The following is a 19,411-nucleotide window of genomic DNA, read 5'->3' on the forward strand; positions in this document are numbered from 1 at the left end:
GAACCAGACAGCCCTCAAAGGGGGCTCTAAACGGTCTTTGTCAAAAGGCAGGCCAGAGATTGCACAGGGGAAGCCAGTGAAAGAATCCCCTTTCTGCTTGGCTGTGCCACCTCCAGGCTCTCAGAATTCATGGAAGAAAAGGGCCTGGAGTCCTTAAATTTCAAAGGCCCTGGAAATAGAGCAACGCCAATTATTTAAACAGGAAGAACATTAATGGGGACACTGACAGTGAGTTAAGAAAGAGATTGCTAAGTTATACGATGTCCCTACCTCTACTCTCTCCTTTGTTTAACCCTGGTTTCCACACTTCTCCCATTGCACTCATTGTCCCCACACATGATCACGTGCTAGCCCATGCACACATACATACATGCATACATATGCACATGTATGCACATTCCTACAGACACATAAATATGCGCACACACATGCATACATACAACATGCACACAAGAATTACCAATTCATGATAAGCAAAAGGGCTTGGCCACGATGAACTCCAAGAATGTTGGTAATAGCTATCTTGAGAGATGTTTAAGATGTCAGGAAATGAGGAAGACCCCACTGAGGAAGCCTCCTCCACTCAAATATAGAAAAGAAATGTTTAAAAATCCTTTCTCCAAGAGAATTCCCCAGAACTGAAAAGCTGCCCCAATAAGTGGGAATCTTTTCTCTTATTTAATATTTCCCAAGGATACAATCTTTGCTAAAGACTCATTTTAGAGCACCTCTGAAGCCTGATTTTGTGAGCTCACTGGACTCTGAGCTCCTCCACAGCACAGGCTGCATTTCTGTCACCTTTGTACATCAGCACTCAGCATGTAATAGGTCTTCTGGAAAGCCTGACCAGCCCACATGCCCACCACATAAAGAGGTATTTAATTCCCTAGTGCACGCTTCTGCCTCTTACCTGAGATTGGGAAGAGCACAGCAAAACATCACTATTATCATTTATATTGATCTGCTGGCAATGAGTGAGATATTTGTCAACCATCACAGCACTAAGGACTGACCCACCCATAAGAATGAACAGAAGCCACAGAGAAATACTGTGGCAGCAGGGTGCTAGGGGCTGCCTACTACGTGCCAGTGCCCTCCACCCATCCAGCAGATATTCAGTGCACGCTTGTATATGCCAGGCACGGTTATGGGTACCAGGAAAACAGTCCATCCATGGTCTTCCTGGAATGATCATCCAACCACTCCTAATTTGGGACTAATTATTAAATGAACATTGGTCCTAAGAGCACCTCACCTGTGCTAAGTGTGTCCTAAGCACTTTGATGGAGATGATATAAGCTGACTACGCCCTCAAGAAGAGCATAAGGGACTAGTAGCAACTCCATGCAACAAGTCTCCTTACGGGAAAATTGGGCAAACTTGGCAGAATGAAGTGATACCCAGGAAAAGGAGAAGTCATTAAATGAAGTGCAGAGGAGGAAATGTGCTATTCAGCTTACTATGGCCTGTTAGACCTGGGGCTTGATCACAGTCAGTTCTCTGAATACTGAAGAGGCTTACAAGATTGGTCAGATCAGCACTGACCAGAAATGAAAAAGAAGGGGAAGAGAAACTAGCATTTATAGAGTGCAGTGATGGTCCTTTACAGCCATGACATCATACATTCTCTCTGCAGCTCTTCTGTCATCACTTTTGTCATTATGACATTACATTAAGCTGCTCAATAGCCAAGCTCTCTTCCCTTGCAAAGAAACTCTACCAGCTTGCCCAACAAGATGTTCAGGCTTTGAATATGAAACCTGTATCACCAAGAGGAATGAACCTGTGGGCCATGCAGCATGCAACAGCTGAGGTGCTATCCAGCACGGCATCCAGAGGTGGCAGTGTCCAAAGTGCATTCCTTCCACTCAATTTTAGTTGAGATGCCAGTTGTTCATTTCCCCCTGGCCTCTTACTATTTTCCAGGCCTGGCTCCTCAGCCTTCTATCAGTTCTGTGAAGTACCTAATACTCTTCCATTGAACTATTTCTCTGCTTAAGTTAACCAGAGTCATTTTCAGCCACTTGTTACCAAGAATGTTGACAAATACACTGCAATGTAGATGTCATTCATGGTGTTTTATGGAGAAGGAAACTAAGGAAACTAAGGATATGGCTGATGAGGGACAAGGCAAGGTTTACACTCAGACCCTTCCAACCTCGAGCAAACCTAGAGACAGGTCCCCTAAGGGCAATGTTGGTCAGGACAGTTCTGGTGGCAAATGACAGAAAAAATAATGAATGAAACTGGCATATACACACAAAAAAGAAAAAAAATCTTCCCAAACAAATGATATATATTAATTGGATTACTGAGATGTAGAAAGCATGGCTTACTCTATTCCATAAAGGAAGTTGAGTCTATTCACCACACCCATGCCTGGGACCTGCTCTCTCCAATATGGATTTCATTCCCGGGAATCCCTTCCAGCAGGCTGGACTTTTTTTTTTTTTTTTTTTTTTTTGCAGTTTTTGGCTGGGGCTCAGTTTGAACCCACCACCTCCAGCATATGGGGCTGGGGGCCTACTCCTTTGAGCCACAGGCACTGCCCAGGCTGGACTTCTCTAGGCTTCAATTCTCAGAACCTCAAACCCAGGGGAAAAGGAACAATTACTTTCTCCAAAAGTTTGAGTGAAAGTCTTGGGCTTGAATTTCCCTACACCAACTCAGTGACCAGGGATGGGATGTATTACTGGCCAAGCCTGACTCACATGTGCTCCCCAAATTGTGGTGAGTCAACACCACTCGAACATTATAGAATGAAGTTGGTAGAGCAAAGTAGTTCGCAGGAAAAGAATCAAATTCCCTGTAGCAGAACATGGTGGATTAACATTGGATGCAGCATCTACTGCTCCTACAGTATGAATGGAGCTCATCTTTCCAGCCCTTTTCCGAATTGCAATAAAGCCCTTTACTGAAACTAAATCCCACCAGCCATAAGTTCTCTTTTCTTCCCAACCAAAAGTTTCTGTTAATTTCTATACATACTATACTTGCTAGAAACTCAAGTCACTCCATCCTTGGGCCTTTGTATTTTAAATCAAAGTAGACACTATTTCTGTGGGCCACAGTGAAAGCTGTAAGTTAAGGGAGGAAATTCAAAGATGGGGAGGGCTGATTGGCTTATTACAGCTTTGCCCTAAAATCATATCATGAGGGAAACCAGTCAATCTGGGGTCTAAGTCTGTAAGGAGTTGTGTGACAGACAAGAGCTTAGTTCTGGGATGCCACAGCAGAAGGGAATGTGACAAAGTATGTCCAAGGAAGAGTGCTAAGGGTCAGAGCCAGATAATTATGTCAAGGCAGTTTCTAGAAAGCATTTAGAGCTGGAACTTAGAGCCAAGAGATTAAACTATGCAGGAAAGATGAGGTTAAGGAACACCGAGAGGGGCAGAGTCTGGCTGAAGTTGGAGATGACAGATGGATGGAGCAGAAATGCTTGCGTTCCCTATGGTAGGCCCAGGGGTGGGATGGCTCTGCTTGAAAGGCTGCAGTGAGTCTTGACCTACAGGGAAAGCCAGTCCCAAGGCCCTGACCACCTTGTTCTTTAGTCCTAGATTTTTTTCCCCCCACTCCCACTCTAAGGTTTTTCCTGGAATTGAACCTGTATTCAGAGGCTGATCTTAACTTGCAATTGTGAAACTTTAATATTTGCCAAACACTAAGAGCTAGGTCCTGGGCTAGGCCCTAAACATAGATGAAGAGGACAGAAATTTCACCCTAACAAAATTTACTGAGGTTGGTAGAAGTGTCTGAGGCTTTTTATTTTTTTAATGATAATAAAATATTAGTACTATAGCAGAGATTTATACAAGGATACCACAGGAACTGGGAAGAGGGGTATTTAGCCTGCATGCCCCATAAGGCTGGGCAGTGGGAAAGGGGTAATGAAAGAGGAAGCAAGACTGTGACCTAATCCTCCATGCAGTGGCACAGGTTGGGAAAGGAGACTCAACAGGAATTAGGGGTGGTTCCAAAACCAGTCCCCACCATGATCTCCAGCCCCTCCATAGAGCAGAAGCCCTCAGCTGCCTGTGCCCAGTGCTTGGAATGGGGCCTTCTTCCCAGAGGGACTCAGTAGATGTTTGCAAATTAAACAGATGAACTCTGCTTTGCCTTGGGAATGGCATGTAGACCTGCAGGACCATGGGACACTGCTTCCTAAAATATTATCCCAGCCTTTAATTTCTCATTATGACTCTCTGGCAGTTTAATTAATAATTGCTATGGGAAGAAGAGAGCAAAGTGATAATTAATAGCTATTGGCCAGAACTATTGCGGAATTAAAAGTCCAATTATGAAATGAACAAAGCATAGTCAAAAGGGAGTGTGAATCCCAGGAGGAAGGAAAGGCCATGGGTACCAGGGATGCTGGGGGCGCCTCTAAATCTGAGCTGCTGTTGGGTGAGGTATGCTCTAAGAAGGGAGAAAGGAGAAGTGATAACTTTGAGTATTTGTCAGGAAAGGAATCTTTCACCAGAGTCTGCACTTCCTAGAAAGCCAGATGTCGCCACTGGGTCCCATGGTCCCTAGGCCACCTGTATATTTGCCCCCATCGTCCCCCTTAGGGACCTTCCTGAGCCATTCTGTCCATACACACTTTCTCTCCTTACCAGCTGGCTTCTCTCCACAAACCATCTCTTCCCCACAACGTGGGTTTTCAATTTTCAGTCTCTGGGAATTCATTACATGCAAACCATTAATATAGTGATGTTTATACTTTCTTTTCTGAAAGAGCCTTCTATGAAATAGGATCCTTAGTATTAGGTACTTAAGAATTTCCAAACTTGAATCATTTTGGCTGTAGGGTAAATATAATTAATACATACAAAGGTTAAGATCTTCTTAAAGGGGAAATGCATAATTTTTAAAACCTTGTACTAAAGAAGAAATTAAGAAAAGTTGGCACATAATTCCCTTAAATACTGCAAATCACAATAATATCAGAGGTAAAAAAATAGAAGTAATTTTTATAAATGTCGATGATTTCTATAGCTTGGAAACTGTTTTACTCAAGTACCAGTTAGGATAATTCTGTGTTTTTAAAGTAACTCCTTTAAGAAAACTCTTCCTTGTGAACGTTTTAAAACAATAACTGAGAAAATGAATGACATGAAGGCTGTGTTGACCAGTTTGATGGAATTATTTCGGATTGCATGTGAAAACCCCACACTTTACCCTAGAAGTGCATTAATGTACATAGTTACCATTCAATTAAAAAAAAAAAAAAAACTCTTCTTTTTTGCCCTCTAGGAAATGCTGATATGCTGAGAAGTACATGTTGTGGAGGTGACATTCTGTGGCTGAGCTGGGGAATTGCAATGCTTTGACCCAAATGCCCTGGGCTTCCACTCACCCTTCCTGTTCAGAGATTTACAAACTTGTAAACTAGAGGGTCAATGTTAACCTAACCAACTACAATATTTACCAACTTCAACTGGTATTTGAGTGTAAGCCTATCTGTTCTCTTTGCAATTTAAGCTTCCACAATCTACACCAATCTTTAATTTCTTCCTCCCCAGAGGCAGTTATGCAGCAGAAAGAGAGGAAGGATTGGAATCAGAAGATTGAGGTTCAAGTCTCAGCTCTGCCATCCCTGGCAGTTCTCTTGCCCTGTCTGCGTCTCTCTTTTTGTAGATGATGAGTGGTCATGCAGCCATCACCTGCCCATGGAAAGGCATGAAGGTATTGAGGGTGGGAGTGTGATACGCAGCATAACCATGTAAAGACAGAATGCTCTCCACTCCTGACTCAAACACACCTTTCCTCAGGCAAAGAAATGAGCTCCTTTGCAGTATCCACACCTGCCAGGTAGACTCCAAAGCACCTTCTCCTCGAATCCTTTCACGGGGCTCTCCAATCCTACTGTCTCCATTACGGATTTGAGTGACTGGAAGTACTTTAGGCATGTTGTAAAAATGCTCTCTTCCACTACAGGAAGCACATTGTAGATGTCTAGTTCATATCCCATGGTTTTCAGGATCAGTATATGAACATGCCAGTGAATGTCATGGAATAATGAACGAATTTGAATCCAGAAACCCAAATTTGGGAGACTGAGTTTCCTCCAACTTTATATTCCAAGCCACAGGGCAACATTCACATTATCCAATCCTTTTCTTTTCAGGTGCCAGGAATGACCAAAGGTCTTATTTGGCTAAGTATTTTCCAAAGTGTGGAGGCTTGCTTACTTCTCCAGCTATTTTTATTGTGACAGGCAGAAGTTTCATTTTCCAGATGTTTTCTGGGAGCTTAGGACTTTTCTTTTGCTTCCCTGAAGCAAAGCCCCAAACCACTAATAGACTGAAACTCTAAATAGATTAACTCCTTACACTGTCTGATCAAATTCGTCTTCATGTTGCTATCATTGTCCTCTCTCCTAGACCACTTTTTTACTTTTATTTCTGTCTTGCCATCCATAAGAGAAGTGCTAGAAAGTAAGTTGAAAGGAGCAGCTCTTATGGCTCAGTGAGTAGGATGCAGGCCCCACATACCGAGGGTGGCAGGTTCAAACCCAGCCCCGGCCATACTGCAACAAAAAAATAGCCAAGTGTTCTGATGGGCACCTATAGTCCCAGCTACTCGGGAGGCTAAGGCAAGAGAATCACCTAAGCCCAGGAGTTGGAGGTTGCTGTGAGGTGTGATGCCACAGCACTCTACCGAGAGCAATAAAATGAGATTCTGTCTCTACAAAAAAAAGAAAAAGAAAAAGAAAAGAAGTTGAAGGCGTATCAGAACCTATTAGAACTTTTCCCTTTTTGTTTCTCTTACCAAAACAAGGACAGAGAGATAAATTTAGGGGGGAGTCGAAAGAGAGCAAAGCACTGGTTACTTCCTGCACTAAAATAAAAGTAAAACAAGAATGAGTATTTTAGTAATTGGTGGGACCACACCTACGGTGCATCTTACAAGGGTACATGTGAAATTTACTAGGTGTAGAATCTAAATGTCTTAACACAATAACTAAGAAAATGCCATGAAGGCCATGTTAACCAGTTTGATGAAAACGTTTCAAATTGTATATAAACCACCACATGATACCCCATGATTGCATTAATGTACACAGCTATGATTTAATTAAAAAAAAAAAGAAAGAGTATTTTTCCAACTCCAAAGACACGTGATAGTCTAAGGCCTGGGGTAGGGAAAAGAGATGGAAAGGAAAAATTGGTAAAAATTGTGCTAACTCTTTTTATCTGCTTTCACGTATACATAATTGGGTTTTTTTTCCTTTTTTTTTGTATCAAAAAAATATGGAATGCTTCAAATTTGTGTGTCATCCTTGCGCAGGGGTCATGCTAATCTTCTCTGTATCATTCCAATTTTAGTATATGTGCTGCTGAAGCAAGCACTATACATAATTGTTTTGAATTGACAGTGTTTTGAGAGATTTTCTCTCTTTCTTCAAAAACACCTCAAAAAACTGCACTCAAGGGTAAGAAAACATCTAACAACCCACATATTCTGCTAACACGCTAACAGAAGCAGCCTTGTAATGCTTACAAGACTTAAAGTTTTCAGAACAGCATCCCTGAGCACCACCATCTATCTTTCCAAGTGAGTAGAGCTAGTATCCGCATGGAGGAGAATCAGATTCTCCATTCTTCTATCAGTGTCCAGTTAGAATCATTTTACAGGAATCTGCTGTGGGAGAGAAGGCTAGCTGGGGACAAGCCCACCAGTTCCTGGCTTTGAGGGTATGCCTCCCCATGCCTGCACACACAAGCCCTCCCAACAGGTTACATCCCTGTTTCTGGGTAAAACCAAAATCCTATTATTTTTGCACACCCTACTAGGCCTTCCTCACCGAAGCATAGGTATGCCTTAAAAGATTATACCAAAATGCTTCACTGTTTATAAAAGGCCAGAGGAAACTGCTTGAGTTATCACCAGAGTTCAGATGTCTTTGGACAGGTCATTTAGACAGATTATATAGTTCCTCACAATTTCTGTTGTTAAGTTCTCAACTCTGCTATTATAGGGGAAATGTAGCCAGAGATAATATGTAAACAGTTGAGCCTGGCTATGTCAATAAAACTTTATTTATAAAACACCCAGAGGGCTAGACTTGGCCTGTGAGTATAGTTAGCCAAGCCCTTTATCATTGCACACAAGGTTTCTCTAGAGGACAAAGGAGTTTCTATTGAAGCAGGGATTTCTAATGAGACCACTTATATGGTGTTTCACATATTCTTCAGATTCACTAGTTAGAAATGTCTGCAGCTGTAGGTACCAGAAAACCCAGCTCAACTGACTTACTCAAATAGCAATTTATTATTGTCATATAACAAGCAGCTGGTTGGGTGGTTGCTGCTACTACTTTGTGTGCCCTCCCGCCCCTTTCATGGGCCCTGGCTCTTTCCTTCATCATTTTCAACCTGTTAGCTGGTCATCCCATATCCATCAGATGGCCGGTGCTCAGCAGGCATCACACTGGCATCTGTGGAGGAAGAAAAGGAAAGGGGCCAAAGAATGGGCCAACCACGATTTCCTTCTCTTTATCAGAAAAGCATGAGTGTTTTTAGGAGCACTTTTAACCTAGCTGAAAATGTCTGCTTATTTGGGGCAGCGCCTGTGGCTCAAAGGAGTAGGGCACTGGCCCCATATGGTGGAGGTGGTGGGTTTAAACCCAGCCCCGGCCAAAAACCGCAAAAAAAAAAAAGTCTGCTTATTTCTTACCAGCTGCAAGTACGGCACATAGGTGGCAACCCTGTGTTTAAAGAAAAGATGGGAATTTGCTCTCATAGAAAGTGGATTGGGGGTGAAAACTGTACAGCCAAACTGCACTCCTCTGTAGCACAGGGTGGACAGGACCGCAGATTGGTGGTAAGCCAAGCACCGTAGACACATGCTCAGGCACAGACGGCGTGCAGAGCTATCCCAGCAGTCCCAGGGGAAGGTGGTGTAGGTGGCCTCTGCTAGGGAAAACCTTGGCAGGTGTACTAGCACTTCTACTGGGCTTCACTCGTATTGCCGTTTGGTTCATATCCATTTTGACGAGGTGTCAACTAACTAATGTTTCTGATGCTGAAATTTGTGACTTTCCTTTTGGCCCAAGCAAAATATAAGAGCAAAATTTTGCTGTCTGTGAAATAGGTAGCACTTTCTGCTGTCATGAAAAGCTGCTCACCATAGCAAGGCTAGACATAAAACATTACACTGGATAGCTGACATTTTAGGGAGGAGGGTAATTTTGTGACTAAAATGAAATTATTACAAGATGCTTAATATCAGGGTTAACTTACCGATTATATCTGTGACAAGAGGCAGCCCTGCCATTTTAATGGCCACAAGTGGTTAGTACTTTGGTTTTTAACCCTGTCTTGAAAAGAGTACGACATGCCTTCTTTAAACTATGATCTACCGTGTTTCCCGGAAAATAAGACCTACCCCCAAAATGAGCCCTAGCAGGATTTCTATGCATTTGTTAAATATAAGTCCTACCCCAATAATAAGACCTAGTGATGGGCATGGCTATGCAGTGCATTTGCATAGCCACACCTTACATTTCGGGTGGAGCGGTAAGGAAGACTGGAATACCTTTTATCTGCCACAGCTCCTTTCTCCAAGCCATTCACACTTGTGTGGGCTCCCGTGTGGTAACCCCAGTCGCAGGCATCCTATTACGCATGTGCGAACGGCTAGGGGAAAGGAGCTCATGAATCACTAGCACCATCCCCACCAACGAGGTCAGCTACCCCTGTCAGGTTCCAGAAGAGGATGACTTAACTGTATTTGAATAAATGTAGATTGTTGTGTTATACTTAATAAAAATAAGACATCCCCTGAAAATAAGCCCTAGTGTGTCTTCTTGAGAAAAAATAAATATAAGACAGTGTCTTATTTTCAGGGAAACATAGTAATAATTTACCTCACTTTAATTCCCAGGCATTGTTTGTCTGTGAACATTCTACTATTTCAGATTCAGAGTCAACTCTCAAAATACTGGTGTTGTTCTTTTGATGGAGTTTGCCCAGTAGAGGAAAAAAAGGCTTGTTAAATTAAGAGTAAGGTAATTTTGTGGCAGAGCAATGGAAGAAGAGATGGCCAACCGTACAACCAAGTATGCATGCCACCACATCTGAGCTGCGCTTTTACTTTCAAGGCAATGAAAATACACCTGTGGTCATGAGGGTTTTACAAGTGGACTATAAAACATAGTCACAATTCCTGAAAGCTCATTCTGAATAATGCCTATCCCTTTCAAAGCAAGACCATTACTATCAGATTTAATCTGTATGTAAGTGTGTGAGCAGGTGGACCTACCTGTTTATAACAAGAGGGAATCCTACTTAGAAAAGGTAAAAGATTTGCCTGAGATCTTATAGGCTCATCCTTTGTCCTTGAGTCCTACACCAATGGGCTCTCTATTATTTTCTTACAAGACACCTAAAATCGATTCATCTCATCTTTAAGATCATATTTTATCTTCATCATTTCAAAATATTTATCAAGTGCAGACCTTGTAATTTGCCACCTCGGCATCTGTTTTCCTTTCTTTTCTGTACATAAATGTGAGTCTGAACTGGTTCTACTAGTTCTACAACATCTCAGCTGGGTCACAATGACAATAATGTACTGTCATTATAAAAAGAAACAAGTTGAGTTTTTCATTCTTCAGGTTCCAAATGCCTTACACTAGGTGAACTGTCTACTTTGGGGGGGGGGAGGCAGGAATGAAGTTTCATGCCTCGGTGCCACGCCTCAGTGGAGAAATACAAAAGACAAGTAGAAATCCCAAAATAAGAAAAGGCGAGCCTGGTTTCGGGCCCCAAGACACACCTCAGACACAAGCAGAACTGAGCCCATTCGTGACCCGGACTCCTTCCTACAAAACACCGTAACAGCTTCGGAGGAGCCGCCCCTCTCGGCTGCAGCTGGGTCCTGGGCCTCCTCCTCCCAAGCTGTGTGCCCTGCTCTGTGTATCCTTTCCCCTGCCTTTTGTTTTATGTTCGTCCATCCAGCCCAATAAAGCCAGCTTTTTGCATATTAAAACTTAGTTTGTTTAAGGAGGAACAGTTGGAGGTCCGCTTCTCAGGGGCCTGAGTGACAGATCACAGGAGGGGCACGTCAGCCTTGGGGGCTGCCAATTTGGCAGGTCCTCATCTCAGAAGAGAGACAAGCCCACGAGCTACTCACTGTCAGGATTCCAAAAGGCATTCCCCTGCACTCCAAGGTGGAGCTGTTTACCAATACCGTGATCTCTCCCCAGATGCCGTTGCTACTGCAGCTAATTAAGAGAACAATCAAGATCAAGGCAATCAGTCAAGTCCACAGACCTCAGTCATCTTCCCAGCTCTCGGATGCGGCACTGCTCCCAGAGGGCTGCACCGTACTCAGTCATTCAGAAAATGACAGGAAGAAGCTATTAAATATCTGAAAACCATAAAAACGCAATCATACTGTTCTTTAGCTGAGCCATCCGCCAGAGACCAATGCCCAGCAACTTTAGAAACTTAGCAGACCCCTTGAATTCACAAATAAGAAGATTAATCAAAAGCAGCTCAAATCAAAATTTAATTATATGGTGAGGATAGGAGTGACTGTGCTGACCATTCCCTTCCCTTATTTTTTGGTTTATGACCGATCAATACTCCTTGTATCAGCCAAATGCATGACAAAGTCCATGGGGTGTCTTTAGAAAGAAAGTAACAGATTAAATATTGAGCTAAACAATCTAATCTTCTCTTGGAAGGATGTTCAGGTATTTGTAAAGCTAAATCCTATTAGCAGGGAACAGTCTCCATGTGCTGGATTATAGAGCCTCATTGGGAGAAGTTCATAAACACAGAAACACCAGCCACTAAAACAGAACTTCTCTTAATAGCAGAGCAAATGGAGACCAGGGAAAAAGTGCCCTTAGAAAGAAAATCATATCTACAGACAGATGAATGTTAATCATTTTACATTTAATTTAGTAAATATATTGCTGAATATGCTGTTTCCTTCTACTGAGTACTGGCTTTATGTCTGAGAAGGCAATTAATTATTCTCTTTGAACCTTCTCACAAGAGAAACAGAATTTTCTGGTGACCTAGAGCCAGGAAATAGGGCTGCACATCCTGCAAAAAGCAACGTAAACAATGTTATCAGAACATTTCTTTAAACACCTACCATATGCCCTGCAAGGGACATTGAAGGAATAGTAGAAAATGTTGAAATATCCTAGCATGGACTCTGGAGTCAGATCTGAGTTCCAAGTCTACCTCCCTACATACTGGCTGTTTGATCCACTTCAAGCAAATGATTAAATTGCTGTTTGTGTTTTCTCATCTGTTAAATACTCTTCCTACTCAGGGAGTTGTTCAAGGTCTAAAGGAGGTAAAATTCGCAAAGTTCTTAGACCAGGGCTTAGTGCATAACAAGCATTCAATAAAGCCATGATGATAAAGACAGTGATTTCTAACAGCTGCCATCTGCGGATGGCATGACCCAGTCATAATTTTTTACATGGGATCTTACTGAGTACTCACTGCAGTTCTACACAGTGAATATCACCATTTACTTATTTATGATAGTCAATGTGCAGGTGAAGAATAAGATATCAAGAGGCAAGCCCTCTCATGGCAGTGACTCGAAATACCAAATGATCCAGCCTTCAGTTCACAAAGGGCTCTGACTTTAGGCTTTTGTCTTTATCTCCAAATGAGGGGACAGCATCACAGACAGAAACAAAGACACATGAAAATAAAAAAGTTAACCATTTTCTCAGGCTAAAGCCTGGGAGGACACATCTTTTCATACATGATAAATTAACATTTTTAATTTAAAATTATGTTGTGAATAGCAGAATCACAATACATTGAATTATGTATCTGTCTAGAAGGTATATGTGTTCCTTATAAATATTTAACATATGTTATAACTCTTAACCTATTTTGGCCTCCTATTTTTGTAATATATCCAAAGCGTCAGAAAAAAAGAAGACATATATTATCTTTGGACTCTGTTTACCAGGTTTCGAGTTACCACATGGATACCACTAAATGCATAGTTGAGAAAGATGCACAAGTCACTAAATAGTGCTCCCCTATATAGACATAAAAATTGCAAGTAACCTCAGAAGCATAGAGGATAGGAAACTGTAGTAAATTAATGAAGAAAGAATGAGCTTGGATTATTCATCACCTTTTAAAATATATATTATTTAACTATAAGTTTATAGAATTTGATCTTTAATAATATGTGTGTTTAACAACCAGCTTGCAAATGTTTTGAAAATCTAACAAGGGCCTCTGGAAGCCAAAATGGTGGTCTCATCCACCATTGACTCCACACCAGATTCTTCATGGATACAAACACAAACGTTTCAGTAGGTGCATATACTGCATTATCAACAAAGCAACATTTATAGCAAGACACTTCCGAATAGTTATTCATGTTCAAAAATCTATGCCCAGATGAATTCATATATACAGGGTGGACATAAAGTTCCTGTGCAATTTAAAATAGTTTAACATAACAAACTGCACAGGAACTTTATGTCCACCCTGTACATACAAACACGTGCCTCATGCCCAATCCAGATGGGTTCTCTATGAACATTGCCCAACATGGTAATCTCAACATGGTAGTCTCAACATGGTAGTCTCAACACGTTAGTCCACGCACATAAACCGTTGTACTGTCTGCTACAGACCTCTGTTGTAAATGGCCAGAAATGAAAAGTGCTCACATTCACATGCAGCTGAAGAAAATAGCTGGGCTTCACTTTGTGAACTCTCACCAGATACAATCCAATGTCACAGATAAGCTGGTGACCTCCCAGGTGGCCATCTGTGGGCTCCTGCTCCTCATCTGGTCTCACAGATCAGAATGCTCCTCTAGCCTTTTTTATAAAGTCTATCTAATGCTCAGAAATTGAATGACAGACATCCACTCAGATCAGAGATCTTTTTTAACATGACTGTGTGCTCACAGGTACGTACACACATACCTCTAAAGAAAACTAATGTTTAAGCTAAATATGGCACTGCTCTTCTGAAATATATAAAACCTGTAGAACAATATGTTGTAGTCATTTCCTGATATAGAATTAGAGCCAAAAAATGCATGCTTTTGAGAACTGAATTCATGCTCAGCTACATTTTGAATGTGGCACTTTAGTGCCACCATGTTACCATTAAACTATTGTAAACCACTACCTCAAATAGTCTTCCATCCAAACTACTACTATTGAAAAGGAATTTGTCCGATTATTATTGCTTTTCCCTCCCTTGGAGATGAGAAACCAACTGATCCAAAATCAATTCCTCAGATCTCCATGTGACATGGACAAGCAAGTTTAAAGCCTTTTCATTAATATTCCAAATTTTAGAAATGTCAACAATGGACAAACATTGTAGAGATTCGCAGGAGAAAACAGAAGGTAATACTTTCCAGGCTCTGCACTTTCCCCGAATAATTCAAAATGATTTTATAATGAATTTTTCCAGGCCATTAGCCCAAAATATTGTCTGATACCTATGACAATTTTGAAAAGGAAAAAGAGATTAAACAGGACACAGACACTGAATTTAGAAAGAAAGGAATGCCTGTATATAGAAGCCTTTTCTTATCTCCGCCCACATTGTAAAGAGATTTATTGTATCTACCAGAAGAACCACTGGTTCCTACTTGTAATGTGTAATCTTCCTAGACAAGATTTTCACACTCAGAAATAATCCATCTCTTGACGCTAGTAAGATCAACTGACCACCAAAGTTCTTTGTGAAGAATCTTCTCTGCCCATCATTCAAAGACATGTTGAATTAAAAGGGAGGGGGCAAAGAACATCTTTTATAAGGAAAGAAAGCATTTCGACCTAGGCAACAATGTACCTTCCTCCCCAGGGGACAAAAGCGGATTCATTTCTATTTTAAAACGGGTTGTTTAGAAACTAAACAGAAATGTCAGGCGAACCTAAAACGGTGAGCCTCCACAAAGGTTAAAATGTCCCAACAATTCTTGAGTAGCGGAAAAAAGGAAAGAAATCTCCCCACACACGTTCACTTATCCACCTTCCTACCACAATTATTCCCAGGATCTCTGTGGGAACGCACTTCTCGGGAAACTGAATTTCTAGCCTTCACAGCACATACAACAAGCTAGAGGGGGAAAATGTAAATCCAGACTCTATTTAGGCGAAAACTATTCTTTATTTAGGCAAACTACTCATTGTTTCTTTACTAATCAATTACAAACTGTTTGACTGAGTTCATCCAGTTCTTTTAAAAACATCTAACTGTTTAATTGAATGCAAATTTTTCATACTCCTTTCAACTTTTAGAAATCAAAGGATTTAGAAGAATGATCGATATAATTTTTGTATAACAATTCACTTTGGAGAAGGTTGCCTAGATATTGTTGGGGAAAAAAATTGTTTTGAAAAGTAGTTTGCCTTAACTGACTTCAAACTCCAAGAAAGTTTCTAGTAGAAAAATAAAGAAATTCCTAACAGGAACGCTTTTATTACAAACCTCTGGTTTCAGAGTTTAATGAGATTTGAGTGAAAATAGGATATGAGCGTAACCACAGTGCATTTTCTGTTATTATTTAGTAGCATAATCCATTCTATTTTCTAAAAATCGCAAAATGTAGAGTGGTAAGATTGTGTGCCCAGTATGGGGCATGCCATCTGAATCTCATTCAACTTCACTTCTGAAAACTCCCAGGTTCCAGTCTCCCATAGTATTGATAATGGGGAAAAATTGATATGTGGGAAAAACCGAAGAGAACTTGAGAGTTTAGAATCAGCCCAGGGATTTGAAGACAGATCAAGCACCAACCTCTTTTTGTCCCAGACCTGAATTATGAGCAACTAAAAACTGTGCCTATCAAAGTCAATGTCCTCCCCAGGAACTGGTTTTCTCTCCCATCCTTTCTGTCTGCGTCAGTGTAACCATCACTCTTCTACTTTCACACTAGACACCTAAAATCATCTCTGAAACTCCTCTCTCTTCCGCACTTTGACCTGTCGCCATATCTTATCATTACCTCCTTTATCATTGCACCATTTCCAGGGCCATCTGCCTAGTCGCACCTGAGCAACCAAGGCAATCCCACACCTGCTTCACATGGCCCTGGCCTCCACCCCACCAACACAGAGGACACACCACTTTTAAACCATATCCAAAAGCCCTTCTCTCCCTAAGTCTTTCCGTCTGCAGGATCAATAAAGTTCTCTGTCTAAATCCCCGTCTTACTTGCATATTACTCCAGCCTCCCAAAATGTGGAGACATGACTAGTTGATCTCCAACATCCACAATTGTCTTCTTCCTTTCATAATAAAACCTCCAAATACAGCTGAGCCTATCACACCTAAATAAAGACTAATTTTTCTAGACTCTCTTTGCAATTAGGTGTGACCCTACAGTTAAACTCTGGTCAATGGGCTACAAACAGAAGTACTAGGCCATGCCTTCAAAAGGAAGGAATATGCACTGGCATTCCTCTTTTCTGCTTCACATTGACTGGGATGCAGATGTAATAGCTGGAGCAAAAGCAGCCACTTGAGACACAGAACTGGAAGCCTCACAGAGTATAATAGAGACACAACTAGCCCTGCTAGCTCTCTGCTTTCAGATAATTAAGTAGAGAGAAATTAATTTCCACCCACTATTAAGTTGTGCCTTTATAACAACCTAACCCATAGTTTAACTAATATGCCACTGTATACTATATACTCAGTTGTTTGATAAAATTTGAATAAAAAGCCTAAATCTATATTTAGGTATGGACCAAAAAAAATAGAAGAATGGTCTAGACTTTTTACTCAAAATCATATCACTTTTGGCATACAGACCAAAACATACCAGCAATATGGCAATATTCTCATAATGCCAAAGCACTTTTTAAAATCTTTGTTTGAAATGAAAACATTTCTATACACTGGGTAGCTAGAACTCTTCTGGGTGAGTTATTAGAAACTTAACTCAAAGAAACTTGAGAAAAACAAGAAAATTTAAAAATTTCTATAAAGTGGCATCTAATGATATCCAATTTTCTCAGAAATAACAGAACCTTCCCTCTCACCATGTCTCCTTTTTTTTTATTTTTTTTTTTTATTTTTTGCAGTTTTTGGCCGGGGCTGGGTTTGAACTCTCTACCTCCAGCATATGGGGCCGGTGCCCTATCCCTTTGAACCACAGGCACCACCCTCACCATGTCTCCTTTTCTCTATTTCATTGTCCTTTTTCTTTTTTCTTTTTCTTTTCTTTTATTTTATTTTAATGAGACAGAGTCTCACTATATCACCCTTGGTAGAGCACTGTGGCATCAAAACTCCAGCAACCTCCAGCTCTTGGGCTTAGGTGATTCTCTTGCCTCAGCCTCCTGAGTAGCTGTGACTGCAGGCACCCACCACAATGCCTGACTGTTTTTGTTGTAGTTGTCATTGTTGTTTATCAGGCCTGGGCTGGATTCAAACCCACCAGTGTATATGGCCAGCGCCCTAACCCCTGAGCTACAGGCCCTGAGCCATGTTTATTTCATTTTCCTATCTCATTACAAATCAGCTTCCCATACGTCTCTTCTTGAAGAGGGCATTCATCTGCCTATCACTTTCAAGCTTTATATATTATTATAATCTAGGCTTCCAAAGAGAGAAATTTCTCTCTCCCTACTTCCCACTCTCTCTCTTCCCCTTCTGTCTCTTTTCTCTCTCTCTCCCAGAATTTTTGCAAAGCAAAAACTCTCCTTGATTGACTATCATTATGGTGAAGGAGTAGGGCCACATGATCATGATACCATCAAATACCATCAAAACAATGTTTAGCTTTGGTCCTTTTTGTCGTCTGGCTGTCATTCACATTCACATGCAAATAACACACATAAATACACGTGCATGCACACAGACGTGTCCCTTGCTGAGTTTTGTCATGTCTTAACTAATGCATACCCTAAAAGCACAGAGCTACGGAAAGTACAACTGGCTAACTACCGTTTACAAATTTGCTTTCAAAAACCCTGCTGAACCTCTGGGTACACTCAAAATCACACTCACTTTTGGCACAAAACCCACACACAGTAGCAATCTTTATGGTCAGTCTTAAAATCAGGCAGTGGCATTGTGATTGGGATTGCTTTGAATTTATGGATTGACGTAGGGAAAATTGACATCTTAACACTGTTAAGTTTTCTGATACTGAACAAGGTACAACTTTCCATTTATTTAGGTCTCCTTTAATTTCTTTTAGAAATAGTGCATAGTTTTCAGTGTACAGATCTTACACATATTTTGTTAACATTTTAAATAGGTATTTCATGGTTTTGATGCCATTCAATGATATTTTTAAATCTGTAACCTCCATTGTTTGTTGCTCGCATATAGAAAGAAATACAACTTACCTGTGTACTTTGACCAGGCATCATACAACCTTCCTAAATTCACTTAATCCTTTTGGTATCTTTCTTGTAAGTTCCTAAGGATTTTCTATAGCTATGATCATGTCATATCCTCTTACTCTTGAAAAGAAGAGAGTTTTACTTCTTCCTTTCCAATCTATATGTGTTTTAATTTTTCTTCTTGCTTTATTGTACTGGCCAGGATCACCAGTATAATAATAAATAAAAATGGGGAAAGCAGATATTCTTGCTTATTCCTGATCTTAGGGAAAAAGTCTCTTACTATTAAATATAAGAGACTGAAGAGATGTTCTTTATCAGGCTAAGGAATATGATTTCCAACTGAATCATTTGTGCATGACTTGGAATAAATCCTACATAATCGTAGTTGCATTACCATTTTATATACTCCTCGATTCAGTTTACTAAGATTTTGTTAAGGAATATATGTACCTATGTTTATAACGGATATTATTGGTCTACAGCACTCTTTTTTCATAATGGATTTTTTTCTGACTTTAGCATTAAATTAATGCTAGCCACATAAAGTTAGAAAGTGTTCCCACTGCCTCTATTTTATAAAAGAGTTTGCATTAGATTAATACTGCTTCAACAACCATGGCGCTGGGGAGCCCTCATCTCCAGACGAATTGCTCCCAAAAGGTGACATAGAGAAGACTGAAGAAGAGCTGGAAGAGGACAGCGACAGGCTAGATGAGACCCTGTTGGAGAGACTATGGGGTCTGAGGGAGATGTTCCCAGAGAGGGTCCTTTCCGCAGCCGAAGCCACTTTTGATCTCTCCTTCTTTGTGGCTCAAAACATGTAAAGGTTTTCCAGGGCAGCCTTATGGACTGGGACCACTTCCTTTATGATCCTGGTTCTCCTGTTGTCTCTGAGACTGAGAAGTTGCAAATGGAGCAACAGCAACAACTGCAGCAGTGGCAGATACTTCTAGGGCCTGACACAGGGCTTTCCAGAGGAATGCCAGGGACTCTGCCTTCACTTTCTGGGAAGGTCTAGATTGTTACTACTATATTGGTGGGAGAAGTTCATAATTCAATAGTATTTGAACTGCTGATTATTTG

The 19,411-nt window shown here is 40.9% G+C and overlaps 1 non-coding gene and 1 pseudogene across 1 annotated transcript; one reads left to right on the plus strand and one right to left on the minus strand.

Moving 5' to 3' along the window:
- Positions 1-7,247: 7,247 nt before the first annotated feature.
- LOC111726505 lies at positions 7,248-7,352 on the minus strand. Its single transcript, XR_002774268.1, has one exon. It is a non-coding gene; the product is annotated as a U6 spliceosomal RNA (small nuclear RNA).
- An 11,575-nt stretch (positions 7,353-18,927) lies between these two features.
- On the plus strand, positions 18,928-19,346 carry LOC100959764 (annotated as a pseudogene).
- The last annotated feature ends 65 nt before the right edge of the window (positions 19,347-19,411 follow it).

This window comes from Otolemur garnettii, unplaced genomic scaffold, assembly GCF_000181295.1.
Source record: "Otolemur garnettii isolate 467f Iridium unplaced genomic scaffold, OtoGar3 scaffold00068, whole genome shotgun sequence".
In the NCBI taxonomy this organism is placed as follows: Eukaryota; Metazoa; Chordata; class Mammalia; order Primates; family Galagidae; genus Otolemur; species Otolemur garnettii.